This window comes from Erythranthe guttata, chromosome 4 (genome assembly GCF_056151865.1).
Source record: "Erythranthe guttata isolate IM_541 chromosome 4, IM_541, whole genome shotgun sequence".
In the NCBI taxonomy this organism is placed as follows: domain Eukaryota; kingdom Viridiplantae; phylum Streptophyta; class Magnoliopsida; order Lamiales; family Phrymaceae; genus Erythranthe; species Erythranthe guttata.
This window is the reverse complement of record NC_142536.1, coordinates 9,625,385-9,644,381: the sequence shown is the minus strand read 5'-3', so window position 1 is coordinate 9,644,381 and position 18,997 is coordinate 9,625,385. Positions and strand designations below refer to the sequence as shown.

The 18,997-nt window shown below is 28.9% G+C and overlaps 1 non-coding gene across 1 annotated transcript; it reads left to right on the top strand.

Annotated features, from left to right (window-relative positions):
• The first annotated feature begins 2,960 nt into the window (after nucleotides 1-2,960).
• On the top strand, nucleotides 2,961-3,116 carry LOC148771097 (small nucleolar RNA snoR135). The gene has a single exon (XR_016031084.1). It is a non-coding gene; the product is annotated as a small nucleolar RNA snoR135 (small nucleolar RNA).
• Nucleotides 3,117-18,997: the final 15,881 nt, after the last annotated feature.

Genomic DNA, 18,997 nt, shown 5'->3' with positions numbered 1-18,997 from the left:
AAAAAATAATAACAAAAAAATGATAATAATATTACGATAATTTACTGTCAATGGCTGAACAATTACATAAATGTATTGTCAACGGCAATACAATTATGTTAATGTACTGTCATTGACAGTATAATTATGTTAATTTATTATCAGTGACAGCACAATTACGGTCAACGTTTAGCGGCGGACGTAAAAAAAAAAAAAAGTCAACGCTGGAATCCGGCGGCGGAAAAAACATACCAGAAAAAAAATCGAAAAGTCAACGCCGGAATCCGGTGGAAATTTAAGAAAAAAAGTTTTTGAAAAAAGAGAGTCAAAATTGGATTTTTTGTGATCAAAATTGATTAAATTGGGGTTACAATGAAGAATTGGGTATATAGGGTTGAGGGTAATTTTGTCATATACATGAATGTTTCCTTTATTTATAATAAATAATAAAGGGATGGGCTTATTGGTGAAAGAGATATAACCCTCAAACCTAGAATAATAAAGATGCTTGGTTAGGGACTTATACACAAAAACCCATTTATAGAATATAAAATTTTTAAATAATATATATACATGTGGTAAAAACTTAAAAGAGTATACAAATATTAAATATGTAAGAACTTAAATACATACCAAAATAAAAATGACAATGAATTAATTGATAAATACACATTATCATTTGAACTCCAACTAAGCAATTTGGAGATATGATGACATAGACATTTGGCACATGCAATTCATAGATGTTATAGATCCTCTTTTTATATAGGGATAATTTGACAAAACCCCCTCATCACACAAGTGCAATTACAATGAGCCCAAATTTATTTAGTATTTTTAAGATAAATCCAAAACATGTTTTATTAATAAAAATTAATTAAGTATCACCATTATACCCTTATTTTATTATAAGGTATGATTTTCTCCATTTTTTTCTTTTAGGGTTGAACATAAATATACACAATATTTGTTTCTCTTTTTTTTCTCTCTAGATCTGATTTCTCCCTTTTTTCTATTGATCGTTGCGCCTCTCTCCGTTCAGCCTCCGTTTTGTCTCTTCTCTCTCCATTGGCGCCGCCCCCAACCCTCTTTCCTCTCTCGCCGTAACCTGTGGGCGAGGCGCCGGAACAGCGGTGGAAGACGAAGCCTGAAACATGAGCTTTGCTCCATCTCGCGGCTAAGTGATGCTGCGGCGAGCGGCATCAGAGACTTTCTCTGTTCGAACGGAGCCACAAAAGCTGAAATTGAGTGCTCCGGCGTAGCACTACTACCGCGGCCTCGACCACTGCCTGGATCGCCGCCGGCCGATGGTTGTTTTTGGCCGCGGCCGGTTGGCTGTTGCGGTCTTCCGCCGGCGGCACGTGATCGTCTTCGTCCTTCTCTCCCTATTCCCGAAACCACAAAACAAATCATTTATATATATATATATATATATATATATATATATATATATATATATATATATATATATATATATATATATATATATATATATATATATATATATATATATATATATATATATATATATATATAAAAGAAATTAAAAGAATATTCCATTAATTAAGTGTTAACAATTTGTACTGTAGGTGGGAGATTGAGTCCCGGCGTAAACAGAGATGGTCTTGTTGGTGGTGGTGCACTGGTCTTGCATTTTTTTCTGAATATAGTAGTGGTTTACGTTTCAAGTAGCGGATTTATAGTGGATTTATGTATAGTGAATTTACGTTTTTTTTCCGTTTGTTACTTTTTAGTTGTGTTACTAGTGGATTACGTATGTTTTAGTGGATTTCGATAAGTTTGTTGTGGATTATGTTAATGTAAAGTGGATTACGTTATATTACAGTGATTTTTGTAGTAATTTTACAATGGTTTTCAATAATTTTATAGTAGTTTCTAATGAGTATATAGTGGATTTTAATTTTTGTAACCCGGGTGGAAAAAAAATTAAGTGGATTTGACTAATTTAATAGTGGTTTTCGATGAACATGTAGTGCATTACACTAATTTAACAGTGAATTACACTAATTTAATAGTGGGATTACATTAATATTAATGTGGATTATGCTTATTTTGTAGTAATTTTTACTATATTTTCATAGTGGTTTTCGATAAATTTAGTGGTTTTCGATTATTATATAGTGTATTTCTTTTTATATAAAATATGAACGATTTAAAAAATTGAAATAAAATTAAATAAAAAATTAAAAAATAACAAAGTTTTGTTTTAAATTTTGAAATTAAAAAAAAAACTATTAAAAAAATAAAAATAAAAATAGAAAAATACTAAAATTCCGTGAGATAGAGAGACAATATGGGGGGTGGGTGAGATAGTGCAGAGAAATAAGGGATTTGCATATTTAATTTTTTTTAATTATTTTCCATAATAATATAATATGGTAACTTTGACTAATAGTAAATATGGGTATTTTAGATAATTTTAGTCAATTGGATTTATAACAAATATCAATTTAAAAAAATGGATTTATTAAGAAGTTAAAATTGAATGGAGGGGTTTTGTCAAATAGGCCCTTTTATGTATTACTATTTTTTATTTCATTTATTTTTTAAATTAATTCATCTTTATCTTCGAATTGATCCATGTGCATGACACGGTTCGTACTTAATAAAATTTGAAATAAAATAAAATAGGCGTAACAAACACAAAGTTGTTTTCGCGCTTTCCGCGCATTTTGTTATTTATTATTTTCTTTAGAAAAAGTATTATTTGACCAGGGGTATTGTTTAAAAAAAAAAAGACAAGGGGTATAGTGGGTAACTTACGATCCGAAACCCTAATCTGTTTCGCTGAGCTGTCACCACCTTAATAAATACCCACAATTCAGCAGCTCTCTCATTCATCTCTCTCAGTCACTCCTCAGTTTTATAAATTTTCCCATCTTTTATTCAGTTTTTTTTTATTATGATTTATTTTTTAATAATAATAATTTTGTTTTTGTTGGTTATTGATGGAACGAACGAAAGCGAAGATTGTGTGTATCGTCGTTGTGCGAATTGAAATTCAAATGCACTCTGATCGAAAGTATTCTCCGCAAAATTAATGTTCGCAGGGGAAAGTGGGCAGTTGTTTTTCAATTTTCTCCATTGAAAATTCAACAATCATTTTCTCCACATTCTTAAATCTTCATCTCACTTCGACTTATTTACTTTATTTTATTATCTTTTTAATGAACAAAAATCGATCTGGGTATAAACAAACCCACAAAAACGATTGATTGGATTTGAATATGAATTTAGAACTCGATTCAACTGTTTACTGACATCTGTTTGTATTGAATTGAATATGAGTTTCGATTTATTTTTTAAATTGATCTTTTTTCTTCATTACAATACTTTAATTAATTTATAAAATGGTCTTTTTGTAGATTATAAAAATATAATATCGTATCAAATGTTCTTTGATTGAATATTATTACAGTAATAAGTATGCTGGTTTTAAAATTACTAGTTCTTCACCCGTGCGTTGCACGGAGGTCAGTTTCAAAATGAGAAATAATAATATTTAAACGATTATCTCTTTATAACAATGCCAATTCAAGTAAAACAAAATGGAAGAACATCAAAGAAAAAATATCTCTTAATTCAGAGTTGTAACATATGAAATTCAAATAAATATTACAAAGAAGAATACGCGAAGGGCGCAAACACGATGTGAAGATTAAGTGAAAATATTTAAAACATATGGTATAACTCTATCTCATGGAATGTAATCTACTACACCATGTGAATCTTGTGCAAAATAACTAACTTAACAACAAACACAGTAGCAGAGAACTAACACAATAGATATTCAAATAACCTGCAAATTTATCACTAACAATATTCAATTAGTGATGCACATTACTCAAACAACAACACAATTTATAAATATTGCAAAGAGAAAAGATGTATACGCCACTACCAATAATGATACCAATACTGATGCTAATACTGATACTCTGATACTAATATTGATACTAATATTGATATTAATATTAATACTAATACTAATACTAATACTAATACTAATACTTACTGATATTGATACTAATACTCATATTGATACTGTTATTGATACTACTAATATTGATATTGATACTAATATTGATACTGATACTGATACTGATACTGATACTGATACTGACACTGACACTGACACTGACACTGACACTTATAGTGATACTGATACTGATGTTGATACTGATACTGATGTTGCTAGTCATAGTGATACTCATATTAATATTATTATTAATTCTAATACTAATACTAACACTCATATTAATATCGATACTCATAATCATACTGATACTCATACTAATACATATATTAATATTGATACTGATATTGGTGTTGATAATAATAATAATATAATACTAATACTAATACTAATACTAATAATACTAATACTAATACTAATACTAATACTAATACTAATACTAATACTAATACTAATACTAATACTAATACTAATACTAATACTGATACTGATACTGATACTGATATTGATATTGATATTGATACTCATACTGATACTGAAACTGATATCGATACTGATAAATATACTGATACCAATACATATACTTATACTGATACTGGTACTGGTACTGATACGGATACTAATACTGATACGGATACTTATACTGATATTAATACTAATATTAGTACTAATACTAATAGTAATACGGATACTAATACTATTATTAATACTAATTTTAATGTTAAAACTAATTTTAATGTTAATGATACACATACTGATACTAATACTGATACTGATACTGATACCGATACCGATACTAATATTGATACGGGTACTTATAGTGATATTAATACTAATATTTGTACTAATACTAATACTATTACTAATACTAATACTAATACTAATATGAATACTAATACTAATACTAATACTAATAATATTACTATTACTAATAATGATATTAATACTAATACTATTATTAATATTATTATTAATACTAATATGTTAATGATAATACTAATTTTAATGCTAATGCTAATCTGGATATACTAATTATTATGCTAATGCTAATTATAATTGTAAGTCTAATATTATCCAAATCCTTATCCTATTCCTAATCCTATTCATAACACTAATCATAATTCTAATCCTAATCCAAATCATAATCCTATTCCTTACACTGATCATAAGCCTAATAATTCTAATACTAATAATGTTAATGCTAATACTAATGTTAATTCTAATTCTAATATTAATTATAATTCCAATCCCAATCCTAATGCTAATTATAATCCTAATACTAATATATGTCACTAAGTATCGTACTAAGCATAATCATAATCTTAATATTAATTATAATATTATCTTAATCCTTATTACAATTCGAACCCTATTTCTAGTATTAACACCGATACTAATTCAAAGAATATTAATTATAATGCTAATATTAATCACAAATCCTGATCTTGCATCATTTTTTTTTGCAATGATCTATTATTTTGTAAAAAAAAACAATTCTATCCAATCTCGAATCTTTATATCAAATTTCTTATGTGCGGTAGCTGAAGCATCAAAAAACACATATTAAATATATTAGAAATTAATATTTAATTATACTATCAAACTGACATTAAAAGTATTTAAAATATTATAAGGGTATAAATAAACGTTACGACGTAAAAGAACAATAATCGTTGTTAATAAGATAAATTATGAAAATCCTCCTGAACTTAGGCTAAATTCTAGAAAACACCCCCACTTATCGGTGATTACCAAAATTCCCTTGATGTTTGTTTCTATCTTACACGACCCCCTTATGGTGTGATTTTTTACGGAATCTTTTTTATTCCATGTAATATCCCAAAAAATATGGATTCTACCCTAGCAGACGTGACATTTCTTTTATCGTACTTTTTAAATACCAAAATTACCCTCAGGGTGGTCATGGTAATAATAAAAATTTGTGAAAGTGTTATTGAAGAAGAATAAAGATTTCTTGTAAAGTCCTCACGAGGGTAATTTTTGTATTTAAAATGTACCATAAAGAAATGTCGCGTGTGCAGGGTATAATCAGCATTTTTCGGGGAATATTCTACGTAATAAAAAAAGTTCCTTGAAAAATCATACCATAAGGGGGTCGATGTAAGACGGAAACAAACATCACGGGAATTTTGGTAATAACGAATTTGTGGGGGTGCTTTTCTTCATTTAGCCTAAGTTCAGGGGGTTTTCATAAGCTATCCTTGTTACATACAACTTAAACTTATTTACACGTATGACCATATGTTAGAAACTAACATAAAGGCTGATGTTATTGAAAATAGATCAAATTTCAAGTAAACAAAAGTCACTATAAAATGCTTATATAAATAAAAAATGGAAAAATAAAAAATTAATTGGATTTTTTGTGTAAATCAGTCGAATATTGTGATTTAAAAAAAACATAGAGATATAAAATCGATACAAAGATTCTTATAAACATTATACAATAAATAATTTCATTTTACAAATATTTTAAAAATGGAAATTAAGAAAATAAATATAACTTATTATATATGATAGGGAAATAGAAAACTTAAGAATATTTCACTAATTTAAATACATAACTTGTAAATTAGACAAAAGAACTCATGTATTCTAATACCAAAATATAGTGAGATATATACAGTGTTAAAATATTTAATAATCATTTACGCTATTATACCCTACATTAATACTTTTATTTTCATATGGTTTAAAATTTTAATTTAAAAATTAGTCAGAATATTTGTAGCTAAACATATTTTTTCCAATAATAGGTTTTCTATATCTTTCTTTACCCACACTATAGGATTGTAGTAAATCTCATATAAGTTCGATATGGTACCAATATCATGCCAAATGAAATGATAACCATTAAGTTGGTATTTGATAGGTAATATTTTGTTGGTATACTATGATTGATTCTTAATATTTGATATTTTTTTCCATCCATAACCACAATATTGCATCAATCTTTCTCAATTTGAAAAGACACACACATAAATTATGCAATTATTTCTCATATAATTGTAGTCGTTTATGTAATATATAAATATCTTATTGAGTTTGTAACTAAAAATGGATCGTAGAAACTACTTATTTGTCGATTGATATTGTATTTGTTAATATATACTATTTACGGCAAGAGCACCTCGAGTGGCGTTATTAAATGAGCTATCAAAACATTAATTAACCACCATTTTCATATGCAAAAATAGTAATTTTTAATTCCAATAGTGTTATGAAATCATGGTTGTATTTTGATATTTCATCTTTCAGAATGTAAAACTACATTATGCAATCATGCATAATAAATTATCAAATATGAGTTATAAATTTAACCACCTTAGTGTCCATTTTGAAAAATAATATGTGGCAATTACAAATATAAATAAATTTAATTATATTTAATTAATAACTATTTAATACATATGGTTGGAGCTAATACATTTAGATAAATATCAAAATAAAATATTAAATAGCACATAAATATTTGCAAACTCATTTTGATACTTTTGGCTTGGAGTTGGTCTAGATATTTACTTATACCAAGTAAATATTTATCATAGTTATAATGAAATACTTCTTAGTGGAATACAATATATAATATATACAATCATTATACATTTTAAACAAAACAATTGATATTTCTAATGTTTGGAATTAAATAAAGTGAATCAACTAATTTAATACCAAAGATTTAGAATAACATTGTTATATTTTGAAATATATAAAATCAATTCGTTTTTTATCAATTAATTAAACTTAACTTATGTTATTCAATTTATTAGTATAATCATGATAAAATTATTATTTTAATTACTATATAATTTTAAAAAGTTAAATCAATTGTAAAATTTATTTAGTGAAGAAAAATTAACTGTTTAAATAATAACATGAAATTCATGTAGTACTTTTGAATATGGTAAATAATTGGAAGTACATTACTCTACACATGTCAAAAAAAAAAAAATAGTGTCAATTTTCGCAATATAGTAAATTCGAACATGTTTCTTTCTTTTTTAGATATAATATTAATATATAATATTAAATTCGTAAAAAAAAAACGTATTCTTTGGTCATGTTCATGTAAAATGTGTAATATCAAATAATTTATTTTGCAATATATTTTAATATAAATCCAAGGTTACGAATTAAAATACAAAATTTATGTAACACCACCAATCATGCAATTATAATAGGGGAATATTGCTCCAACTTACCACCTCCGGAACCAGTTGAGCTACACTATCTTGAATTTAACTAAATTCAAATTAAATTAATTATAAAATTAAATTAATTATAAAATTAAATTAAAAAATAAATTTTGTTTAGAGCTTCCAAGAAAGTTGATATATTTAGAGTATTTTATAAATGGTAGGATATAAATATATTAATAAAATAATTAAATATATTTAATTACCTTTAATTTTGGAAAATGATGACATGTTTTTTGATGATTTATTTCCACCAATCAATTCGCCACCTGGGATGAAATTGAGGACATGTCATCAATTGAATTTGCCAAATGTCAATCAATTAGGTGTGCAATTCAACTTTTATATATTATATAGATCAATTCGTTTTTTATCAATTAATTAAACTTAACTTATGTTATTCAATTTATTAGTATAATCATGATAAAATTATTATTTTAATTACTATATAATTTTAAAAAGTTAAATCAATTGTAAAATTTATTGTCACTGGATTCAGTGAAGAAAAATTAACTGTTTAAATAATAACATGAAATTCATGTAGTACTTTTGAATATGGTAAATAATTGGAAGTACATTACTCTACACATGTCAAAAAAAAAAAAATAGTGTCAATTTTCGCAATATAGTAAATTCGAACATGTTTCTTTCTTTTTTAGATATAATATTAATATATAATATTAAATTCGTAAAAAAAAACGTATTCTTTGGTCATGTTCATGTAAAATGTGTAATATCAAATAATTTATTTTGCAATATATTTTAATATAAATCCAAGGTTACGAATTAAAATACAAAATTTATGTAACACCACCAATCATGCAATTATAATAGGGGAATATTGCTCCAACTTACCTCCTCCGGAACCAGTTGAGCTACACTATCTTGAATTTAACTAAATTCAAATTAAATTAATTATAAAATTAAATTAATTATAAAATTAAATTAAAAAATAAATTTTGTTTAGAGCTTCCAAGAAAGTTGATATATTTAGAGTATTTTATAAATGGTAGGATATAAATATATTAATAAAATAATTAAATATATTTAATTACCTTTAATTTTGGAAAATGATGACATGTTTTTTGATGATTTATTTCCACCAATCAATTCGCCACCTGGGATGAAATTGAGGACATGTCATCAATTGAATTTGCCAAATGTCAATCAATTAGGTGTGCAATTCAACTTTTATATATTATATAGATACGGTGAAAGAAAATAATTATTTTTGTATTGCATTACAGCAAGAAATATGGTGTCTATGAGAAATTATTTAATACTCCTCGTTTATGGATAAATGGACATGAATAATTCAAATGTATGTTTAAATCACAATTTTATTAATGTAACTATTTAAATTAAAAAAAATTAAAAAATAATAGAAAAAAGAAAAGACATTAAAAAAATTATGCTCCTCGGAAAATTAAAATGAAATAAGTGTAATAGAATAAAGGGGTAATATGCCAAGAGCCTCTCAAACGAAACTTAATTTGAACTAAATGAAAAGTTCAAATCAAATCTTTTAATTAAATCCCTAATTTGGAATAATATACGAGCCACATCCTTAATTTTTTTATTATTCATATCTTACCCTTATACCTTAAATCATATAACCTATATATTCACGTTTCTTTAATTCAGATTTATTTTTCTTCTTTTTATTTTTTTATCTCTCACGTTCTCTCTCCCTCTCCATCTCCTCTCTCACGTTCCCTCTCTCCCTCTCCATCTTCTCTCTCACGTTCTCCCTCTCTCTCTCTCTATCGTTTTTTTCTCTTTATCTCCCTTTCTCTCATCTCTTTACATCTCTCTTTTTCTCCAGTAGAAGAACGAATCGAAGGCCGTCGCCGGCGGTGGCAGGAGAGGAACCAGCAACGGTGGTGGAGGCGCGATGGCAAGGGTTGTGCGGCGGTGGGTGGGCCGGGGTCGTGGCGGAGGCGGGGGCTGCAGGGGTTGTGCAACGGAGGTTTGCAGGGGCTGTGCGGTGGCGGTGTTGGGGCGGATCTAGGGTTGGTGGGGGCGGATTTAGGGTTTGGTGGGGCAAATCTATGTTTTTTTTATTTTGATATCTATAGACACAGTTTACATGAGTGTCTGACGGCTAGCGGCTAGGATTCAAAGGAGGATTTAGGGTTTCAAATGAGGACTTAGGGTTTCAAGATGTCTGTGAATGACTACGGATTACTACGGTTTTCTATGGGTGTCTGTAATGACTACGGCCGGAAAAAAATTAAAAAAACCATAATTTTCAATACTGATATGCTAAATCCCACACCAATTTTACCAAATCACACACAATTGAAAATTTTTCTCTTTCTAAAATCTCATCTTCTCCTTCCCCATCTTTATTTTTCCCTAACCTTTTCATAAAATTACACACTAAAAACGTCCATATCATTCCAAGTTCGAATTTGAGAAAAATCTTCATATGTTCAAACTAAAATAAAGTTGGAATTTGAGAAAAAAATTCGAATTGATATGAATTTAAATAATTAAAAGGGTAAATAGCACTTAACCCCATTGTGGTTTGGACATTTTGCACATGACCCCCTTATGGTATGAATTTAGGCACATAACCCCCTTGTGGTTTTGACATTTTGCACATGACCGCCTTATGGTATGACATTAGGCACATAACCCCCTTGTGGTTTTGAAATTGTGCACATAATCTCCTTATGGTATGAAATTAGCACATAACCCCCTTGAATAGAAAACTGAAAAGACTAAATTACCCCTATCAAGTCTAATAAAATTGTTTTAATTTAAAAGTAATTATTCTATAAAATGAAAAGCTTAATGTACTTTTTTGTAAAATGAGAAATATAATATATTATTGTGCTTTTTTCTTTAATTTAACTAGTTATTGTACGATTGACAATTTATTCGATTTTAAAAATCAATTTGAAAATCTTTAACATTGTCATTAATTATGATTATTATATTACTATTTGCTACATAATATATTATATTATAGCTATTATCAAACTTTAATTTTTTTAAGAAACAAAGTCTTTATTCCTTTTCTTTTGGAAAAATCTTAAAAAATTATTTCTCTAAAGTTGAAATGAAAATTAAATTTAAAAACAAAATATGTGCGGTAAAATAGAAAAAACACAATAATATATTATATTTCTCATTTTACAAAAAAATACATTCAGCTTTTCATTTTATAGAATAATTATTTTTAAATTAAAACAAGAATTTTTGACTTGATAGGGGCAATTTAGTCTTTTCCAATTTTCTATCAAGGGGGTTATGTGATAATTTCATACCATAAGGGAGTCATGTGCAAAATTTTAAAACCACAAGGGGGTTATGTGCCTAATTTCATATCATAAGGGGGTCATGTGCAAAATGTCAAAATCACAAGAGGGTTATGTGCCTAAATTCATACCATAAGGGGGTCATGTGCAAAATGTCCAAACCACAAGGGGGTTAAGTGCTATTTACCCTAATTAAAAAGGCATAATGAAATTGAAAAATATTAAATAAACCTAAACTCACTTTTTATGATTATTCATGTGAAAGATTAACGAATTTTGAGTGACTTGAAAAAAATCATCATAGAAAAAAGTTAGAGAAAATATAAGTAGAGAGATTATTTTTTTAATTTATTTGTGGGATTTAGTAAATTTAGTGTGGGATTTAGCATGCCCCTTTTCAATATTATGTAAAAAAAAAAACATTCTTAATGAGAAAAAAAGAATGTTAAATAATACCATAGTACATCATAGAATATTTATAATCTGACTTAATTTTCGAATTTGTGAATGGATGGGCATTTTTGGAATGAATTTTGATAAAGGATGCGAAGCAAATTTAATTAGGGCTGTCATTTAGTTCTAATAAGGTTTGTCACCGGGGACTTATATCTTAAAACCCCTAAAATAAATGATAATATTGCAATAAAAGCTACTGTTAAAAAATGAAAAATTTGCCGAAATAAGTTGTTTTATTAAGAAATGAGAGCTCTATATTCTTCTTAGCAAATGTCACTATTTATACACAAATATAATAAGTATTATCATGCTAAACTTCAACTTGTATTCACGTTTCACGGGATGACTAAAACAATTACTCTGTCATGCTAGCCAATACTTGGTCTGTATGTAAGGGCATCTGTAATGAAACTCCTATAAAACACTCCCTAAATAGTTGGGATCAACATGTCACCTACTCAATATACTATCTCCCTAAAAGTGGGATTCACATTTAACAGTCCTCAATAAAAAGTTTCTCTAGTGGTAACTCCCTAAAAAATTGTCCAAGTATCTTAAACAATAATAAAATATTAAGAAAGTAAATATAATAATGTAATTAAATTTGAGTCTTTGTATTTAATTACATTAATTTCGTATAAGATTACATTGATTAAATATTAGTCACCATTTGTATTACGTTGTAAGATGTATTATTTTATTTTGTTTGTATCTATATTTATATCAATAAAATAATACAAAACATTCAACAAACATAAATGAAATAAAATTAACGAAAATACACAATAGATTGTAGTAAATTGAACAAGCTTGTTGGAACATCCCTCCAATCGTAGACATAAATAGATTAAAGAAAAAGACTTGTGTAAAATTAGTTTTTATTTTTTCTAATACCGCTCAAGATATTTATTTGTTGTTCAATAATCCAAGCTTTACCTTCCTATGTAGGTGCCGATTGAGGATCCATCAACATTATTTCTTGTTCGCATTGTTTTTGTTGATGTTCTTGTTTTGCTGCAATTTCCATTCTCTTTGTTTCTATTTTAGCTTGTAATTTCTGTTGTTTGATTCCATTTCTCCTAATACCCTCCTCTTCAAAACGACTTGATTGTTCTTTTCTCATATTATAAAACTCCTCTACAAATAAATCGATGGAATCAAGATTTTTCTTTCTTCTAGCATTTTTTGCAGTTTTGCGACCATGATGACGTGGTAGTCCCTGTCCCCCATCATTACATACTCCATCATCAATTTCATGGCCGATTGAAATTAGAGTCGTAGCTGGGGCTGATTGATCAGATGATGGAGATTGGGTATTGGATGAATCTGCAATTTCATCATCATCCAAATTAATTTCAACCCTTTTTTTGGGAAGTTTTTTTCTACTTTCCCTTATGCTTAATGGTATAATTATACCATTTGGAAGTGTCTTTCAAAATCATCCAACAAGAGTCATATTTGAATTAATGCTCTTCTTTCTCATTATATAGTTGTTTTATTGCATCGTCTATAACCAAAATCATAATATATTAATGGTTGAACGAAAATTATATATATATATATATATATATATATATATATATATATATATATATATATATATATATATATATATATATATATATATATATATATGAATTTACAGACTATCTATAAGTGCATTATTTTCTCGATTTTCTCAATTTCAGATATTTTGTCAATTAATTTTTACTTTTTTTCCAACGCTAATTATCTCATTGGTTTCCGAACCTCAATTATTTTCTCGAGTATCTCAACTTTACTTATCTCATTTTTTTTTTAAATTCAATTATTTTATTGTTTTCTCAACTTCAATTATTTTATTGATTTTTTCAACTTCAATTGTCTTGATTTTCAAGCTTCTATAAATATTTTCTTCTGAGAGAATTATATATGCACATTAAATTTTATCCCAAAATATGACTTCTTGATCTGGATGGTTTCTTTCAGATGAATTTGCACACATTAAATCATCTAGTTCTTCATCTTCATCCTTATCTCTAGAGGAGGAAGAACTTCTTTCTCTTTGTATGGAGAAAGAATCTCAAGAAATAGATTAATTTTAGCAACTGAGGAACAACCGCATCATCAACAATATATATATATATATATATATATATATATATATATATATATATATATATATATATATATATATATATATATATATATATATATATATATATATATATATATATATATATATATATATATATATATATATATATATATATATATATATATATATATATATATATATATATATATATATATATATATATATATATATATATATATATATATATATATATATATTATGAAAATATTATTTTTCTGAAAATTGTACTTTTCCATCATCTTATTTTCGCAGGCGTTTTAGGATGGGCGGGGAGTTGTTTCTTCATATTGAGAATGATATTGAAAAGCATAACAGATACTTCATCCGAAAGAGAGATGGACATGATCGTCTTGGTTTCTCATCTATTCAAAAGATAACTGCTGCACTTCGGATTCTTGCTTATGGAGCATCCGCTTATTACAATAATGAATATTTGAAGATAGGGGAGGCGATTGCTAATGAAACTTTAAGAGAGTTTTGTTCATCGATAATCGAAATTTATGAAGAACAGTACTTGCGGTCACCAAATGCACATGATATCCATCGTCTCCTACAAGAAGGTGAATCCCGAGGTTTTCCAGGTATACTTGGATCTTTAGATTGTATGCACTGGCAATGGAAAAATTGTCCAACTGCTTGGCACGACACACACATGGGTCACCACCACAAACCAACTTTAATTTTAGAAGTAGTTGCATTGCATGATACATGGATTTGGCATTTTTTTTTTTTGCATGTCGGGTAGAAATAATGATATTAATGTCTTGGATCATTCTCCACTGATTGATAATATGATACATGTCCTCCAGTTAATTATACGGTGAAGGGTCGTTCATATACGATGGGTTATTACTTAACTGATGGTATTTACCCCAAATATGCAACTCTTATTCAAACCATTGTTCATCCCACCACTGCGAAAGAAAAATTATTTGCGGCAAAACAAGAATCAGTTAGAAAAGATGTGGAGCGTGTACTTGGTGCTCTACAAATTAAATGGGGTATAACGCAAGGATCCATCCGTTATTGATCAAAAGAGGATATATGTAATTTAATGAAAACATGCATTATACTTCATAACATCATTATAGAAGATGAACGTGGAACTGACCTCGAACCACACCACTTCCAGAAGAGAATTTCCGCCCCCTCAATATGAACGAGATCCATCGTTTTTGGGAGCCTATATCTCAGCACGTCTTAGTCGGATCCGCAATCGACGAACCAATGAAGTTTTGAGATCTGATTGAATGAACCATTTGTGGAATATCTACGGAGAAGATGTCTAAATATATAATGCTTATGAGTATTTCTAACTGTAGTTGTGATTTAATGTTCTTTTATTTTCACATTGTCCGTATTATATTTTATATTGTAATCGAATTTAGTAAAATTAAATTTCATGAAAATTTATTTTGACGTTTCTTATAATAAAAATGATGAATATGAGAGACATATGTGGAACAATCAAATAATTAAAATTAAAATATTTACGAAATTAAAATTTAATTATAAAATAAATACTTCTTGTATTATTATTGTGAAATTGAATTATTAAAATTAAAATATAAGATGTTTTACTATATTAATGAATTTAAATATAATATTTATTTTACTATTAATATTAAAGTCAATGAAATTTAAATTTGTAATTTCTAAAAAATATAAAATAATTAAATAATTATTAGAATTAATTAACACTTCTCAAAAAGGAAAAAAAAGAAAAAAATAAATAATTAAAGTCATATTGGTTTGGCACGCCATTCCAAATATACATTAAAATAATCAAAAAGGCCCCACGTGCACTCTCCAACCATGAATTAACCAATGTTTTGAAAACTGGACCGGACCGGCCGGTCCGACCGGTTTAACCGGGAACCGGTAGCTAGTCCGGTCCGATCCAACCCCGAAAACCGAAAAGACCAGAAACCCGGGTCACTTGCTTATCAACCGGAAAAACCGTGGTTGAACCGGCAAAAACCGGCAAAAACCGGTCCAAAAACCGGTCAAAAAACCGGATTTTGCAGAAAAGGAGAACTACAGAAAAATTATTTTGCTTCTCTGGAATATTTTGAAGGAGTTTGCGTAAAAGATTGAAAAGAAATCATGGTGGGGATTTAAAGAACTAAACGAGAAAAAAGAAAACAAAATTAAAGATGAGTTTTTTTTCCGTTGAGGATGCACATGCAAGAAAGGAGAGAGGAGAGATGTTAGGAGGCGGCGAGATATATGTAGTAGGGTTAGGGTGTATTCACTATTTATATACAATTTTTTTTTTTTATCTTAAATCGACGTGTTACTTATTAGTGGATTGTTGTTTATTTTCTTAAATAAAAATTAGTTATTTATTTATTGCTTAAGAATTTGTGGGCATGTGCTTAAATGAAAATTAGTTATTTCTTGTATAAATTTTATTTGTTTTCTTTATTTTCAAGTTTATTATTAATGAACAGTGAACAATGAATTTAACTAAAGTCTTGAGGATGATATTTAATAATGAGTATAAACTACAATTATTTTTAAATTATATAATAATTAAAAAATTCAAAAAATTCAAAAACCCGGTTGAACCGAGGTTGAACCGGTCCAACCGTGACCCAGTTATTTGTCCGGTTCGATGTCCGGTCCGGTTTTCAAAACATTGGAATTAACTATGGGCACTCCAATTGGGAGTCCCGTGCCACATGGCACATTTGGGGAGGCTAGAGGAGAGCACTAGATGAGATAAAAGTATCAAAAACTCCCAAAATTTTAGGGGTCTGACAAAAATAACAAATTGGGAGTGGCACTACAGATGCCCTAATTTTCAAAATGCTAGAACAATCCACATGACCTTATAACTAATCATAATTTGAGTCCATATTTTATTACAACCCCCCACCCCCGGGACGAAACGCCATTGTTGTTGTATCGACTGTAAATTCAATGAGTAGGATATATGACTCGTTAAAAACCTTAACTCGGAAAACCCAATGGGATAAAACCGATCAAAAGGGAAAAATAGTGAATAACTAGAATTCAAGCTGTGTGCATAAGCTGCCTCATTAAAAACCTTTGCTGGAAAACCCAACATGACAAAACCAGTCAAAAGGGAAAAATAGTGCAACGCACTATTGCTCCCCCTGAAATGAGCAGTGTAAATCTTTTGGGTGAGCTTTCAATCTTGCTCCATATCGGTTCTTCTCATTTAATGGGGCATGCCAATTTCTTCTTATGAAAGAACTTTGGTGATATATTGGTTCGGTTTTCTCTTATGCATCCGCCTCTTATCTGTTGCAAATTAAACAACATTATATTTATAAATAATAGCGAATGTGTATGTTTGGTAGATCGCTAAGATATACCAGCCAACAAGATATAGCATTATTAAATATTATAATCATCATACACGATTTATTGAACAACCGAAAATGCAAAAATATTATATCATGTCTATCATATATTTCATTGCAATTTAACTTATGGGATTCTCGGTATTCACGGGATTTGATATCTCTCCTTTTTGATATCGGGCTCAACAGATTCACCTGGAGCATTCTCACTGGGAACAACATTGTTCAAGTGTTCATTGAGTTTCCCTTTTATTTTTTATAGGAACAACGTCCTTTAACCCAATAGGTCTATACTGTTTTTGTCGTGGGGATCATCATTCATTTTTGTATGTTCCTCAGGAATAATGATCCTAATTGGAAAATTCACAGCAGGAAATAAGACTTCGTGAATTTACTGGCATCATTAAATGCATCAAGAAGTCTACTGCCAATATTTTGTAAATGAATGATTTTATGGATCTCATTTTCACATTCAGAGGTACGTGGGTCTAGATGAGATAAAATGTTGCTCACACCAAGTGAGATTCTCGATTGGTTTGTTTTCATCATTATCAAGGATATTCTTAATATCCTTACCAATCGGTATAAATAATTTCTCATCAAAATGACAATCCGCAAATCTAGTGGTAAATACGTCACCCGTCATTGGTTCCAAGAACCTACTTATAGACAGTGAATCAAACCCAACGTATATGCCAAGTCGGCGTTGGGGGCCCATTTTTGTCCTCTGAGGATGAGGAATTGACACTTGTACAGCACAACCAAATGTGCGTAGGTGCGAAATATGAGGCTCAAAGTCTAATGCCAATTGCATTGGGGAATGCATATGATAAGCAGTGGGACGCAATTTAATTAGTGTTCATACATGCAATACTGCATGGCCTCATGCTGCACTAGTGAGTTTAGATTTCATCAGCAAAATACGAGCAATTATTTGGACGCGTTTAATCAGAAATTCCCGCCAATCCATTTTGAGTGTGAAAGTATGCTATTGTTTTGCTCGACATTTATTCACAGAGCTGCACAGTAATATGTGCTAGCAAACGAGCAAATGCTATATTTCGTGGAGTACCATTAGGCAACGTAATTGTTGCTATCCCGGAGCCATTTATTATCTCCATGGGATTTGATATGATTTTACTTTGTGCCTTGCACAATGTCACACTCGAGAAATATATTTTATTATTGAATATTGAGTGTGTAGTGGGACTATCAAGTAGGCAATAGTCACATTTATCCATGTTGTCCATGTACGCGTGATCAAAATTTAGCTCGACCATAGAAATATATCTTACAAGGGAGATATGCACATGTGGGTATACTCAAAACAACTCGATCTTGGGAATCACATCATCCAAGAGAGATTATACATGGATACACTCAAAATTGCTCAATCTCGGGAATGACATCATCCAAGTGAGATTACACATTTGGGTACAAAATAACTCAAAACCCTTAAAGTTTGGGCTTGTGATTAATAGCCTCTAAGTTGGCTCTTGACGGGTTTTACCTCATTTAGTGACTCCACGAGCTTCACGAAGTTATTTTCCGATCTTTGGCCTTTAAATCGGCTTTTGACGGATATTACCACGTTTTGACTCAACGAGCTTTAG